The 3,325-nt window shown below is 38.6% G+C and overlaps 1 pseudogene; it reads right to left on the bottom strand.

The window, feature by feature from the left end:
* Positions 1-209: 209 nt before the first annotated feature.
* Positions 210-1,702, bottom strand: LOC103254199 (annotated as a pseudogene).
* Positions 1,703-3,325: the final 1,623 nt, after the last annotated feature.

A 3,325-nucleotide genomic window follows, 5' to 3' on the forward strand; every position in this document is an offset into this window, starting at 1 on the left:
CAAAGCAAGGTGGTCACAATAATTACTTGGGGAGTTTTTTTAAACCACCAACAATGAACAAAAATGAAATCCACTCACTCTGCTGCTGTTTCAAAATTTCAATGTTAGTTTTTGACACCCTTCCCCTCCTCCTGACCCTGTCTGTAAAGAACTGAAACATTACATCTGGTGAACAGCAAAGATTTCACTACACCTCAAATGCAGAACACCTATGAAGCAGAGGAATGTTGGCTTTTTAAACAGAAGCAGATTAAAAAAAAGATGCAGGACTCCTTCAGTTCTTCACTAGTCTTAGAAAAACTTTCCTGAGAATACTGCTTAACACTGTTCTGCAGCAAATACTATGCATTCTGTATCTGGTCCTGTGTTCCTGTAATGGTAATGATCCAATCTTCGGATCTTTCTAAAGGCTCATCAATTTTGATCGACGTTCCCAACTCATGATGGATTTGTTTAATCCGCTGATCACCTTTGCCAATGACAGATCCAGGCAAATCTTTGGGAATAGTTACTTGAGTGGTAATAATAGGTCTACCAAGATCACCATATAAGCCACGACACCCTACATAGGAATGATCGTATCCAGAGCCACCCTGTGTTTCATAAGCCATCTGCCATTCTGATGGGCTCCGTGTATCTATTGCAGAGTCCCAAGTTTTGTCAGCACTGAAACCAACCATGCCGTGGTAACGGTCTCCCGGTCTTTCTCTTCTGTCACAGGCCATTAGATCTCTTCCTCTAGGTGGTGATGGTGAAGGAAGAGGAAGATTCTGAGCTCTGCTACCACCCTGGCCACTTCGCCCAGGAGGAGGTGGTGGTGGTCCTCGACGAGGGCTCATATCATCATAATCTCTTCTAGAAGGAGACATAGGACACCCACCCTGACCAGGAGGCATTCTGTCAAACCACCTCTTTCCTGCATCGGAAATCCCATTGGATGCCCACACTGGTCAACAAATATCATTATAAAATCACTATATTCATAGGTTTCATCATAAAAATTGGGGTCATAAGGTTGTGCACGTCCTTTGATGGGAGACTCAGATATAAGATCAAGGATGATCTTTATGCAATCTACAACCCTATCAGGTTTTCCTCCAATAAGAACAATTCTGTCAGTGGAATGAGGGCAGCTTTCCTGGAAAAGCTTGATTGTTTGAGTGTTCTCTCGAAGTTCTTTGATTTTAGCACCTTGACCCCAGTAATTCCTCCTGCCAGACTCTGATGAATCAACAGTCTCAACTCACAGCCAAAGTCACTTCCTTTATAGTGTTGGTAATTTAAACATTCCACAGCATCAGATTCAAGTGGGAGCTGTCTGGTTGCAATGGGTGATGGCAACTGCAGGCCCTCTTCCAAGGAAGGGATGATTTTCTCCAGAATTTCTCCAATTGTTTCAATATCAGTACTGATACTCAATATGCGCTTGGGGCCACTGCTGTCTGGGACTGAAATACTGACATTATAGTCTCTACAGAGAGCCTTAATATTTCCAATCACTGCTCCAGCATTCTTGGTCTGAAGTAGAATGCGCAATTCAACCATCTCAGTCAGTGTTTCTAGATTTTTTAAATGCTTGTTCCTCTCCCATATTTTCTGCAGGGTGTTTTCCAAATTCACCATTAGTCTCAGTGTTGGAGAAGGTTTCCTCTGACTGTTCAATTTCCATTTTCTTCTATTAAAAGGACACACCAATCTCTAGGCCGCAAACTAGTGGGATGCAGGCAAAACGCTGAGGTCGGTGCAGCAGAGAAACAGAGGATAATGGTGTCTGCAGTGCTGTTGCCTGGAGCGCCCTCTTCTTTTCTCGTTTGTGCACTCACTAGCTGGGGGGAAGGGTGGGAAAGAGGACTGAAACATGTTTTTAACAGCGCATTTCTACTTTTAAAAATTTAACTCAGAAATTATACCTATTGTTATTTGCTGAAGTTGTAAATAAATTAACAAATATTTCCCCCTTTTTCCTTCTTTGTTCTGTACATACATTTAATCTGCTATGAATTCTGGGGACAGAGGATAGGTAGTTTATTCTTTCTCTATCCCCTGTAACTGTCTTGCTATTTCTTATACAACCATAATATGAAGTTTTGCTTTTTTCCTTGAAGATCAAATGAGAAAACATGTGTAAAAATATTTTGGTGTAGTAAATTGCTTCAGCTGTTAGGAGAGTCATTCCTATTACAATATTCTTGACTTAGAATATTCTTCTCAGCATCTGGCTCTAATGTTAATTGCATGGACTTCATAAACACTAATAATACATGCATATTTAATTGGCAATTTATAAGACATTCATTGGGCCTTATTTCAATATTTAAACATCAGTTATTTATTACTTTCTCACTATATGCCATCCAATATTTGAAGTGGTTGGGTTATGTCAGTGTATAAAATCAACAAAGATTCCTATCTTCATAGAAAGAAAGATAAGGGACAATAAATGTAATAAATAAGTTATACAGTGGGTCAAAAGGTGATAATATGATGCAAATAAGAAAAATGAAGGATGGTAAAAATATTAGGGAATTCCAGGTGGTGGGGATAGGTTACATTTTTTCAAGTTGGCTTGTCAAGGTAGTTCTTATTAGGAAGGTGAATTGAGTAGAAATTTGAAGAAGATAAAGGAAGTTAGTGGAATTTAGAGTATTCTAGAAAGAGAGAACAGCCAGAGCAAAGACCCCAAGACAGGAATATGTCTGGCATGGTTGGGAAACAGAAAGGAGATCTGTGTAATTAGAGTAGAGTGGGAAAAGGAGGACAAAGGACAAAGACTGGATCAGATAGGTAATTAACGTAGATAATGCAAGACATTGTGGGATATTTTACTCTGGATAAAATAGAGAATAATTGCAGGGTATTAAACAGAGAGTGATGTTTTATGTCTCTCATTTGTCTGTTGTGAATGTATCATAGTGGACAAGAGTAGAAATAGGATAACTTTTAGGATGCTATTGTCAAAATTTAGATCACAGGTGATGGTGTCTTAAACTTGAATGGCAATAGTAAAAATGTGGTGAGAGGTGATGAGATTCCGAATATAAAATATATTCTGAATATAAAATATATTCAGGATCTCATCACTAGAATTATTTCTTGATAGAAGTGATATCGAATATGAGAAATGGGAGTCAAGGATGATTTCAACAATTTTGTTCTGAAAAACTGAAATTATGAAGTGTGATTTAAAATTGAAAATGCAGTAATTAGGCAAGTAGGAGATAATCAGGAATTTGGCTTTTGATGTGTTTGGGTATTTATTAGACTTCTATGTTGAGTTTGGAGACGAGACTAGAGTTTCGGAAAGAGATCTGAGAAGGAGTTGCAA

This window comes from Carlito syrichta, unplaced genomic scaffold (genome assembly GCF_000164805.1).
Source record: "Carlito syrichta isolate Samal-C Ts95f unplaced genomic scaffold, Tarsius_syrichta-2.0.1 Scaffold273044, whole genome shotgun sequence".
NCBI classification, from domain to species: Eukaryota; Metazoa; Chordata; class Mammalia; order Primates; family Tarsiidae; genus Carlito; species Carlito syrichta.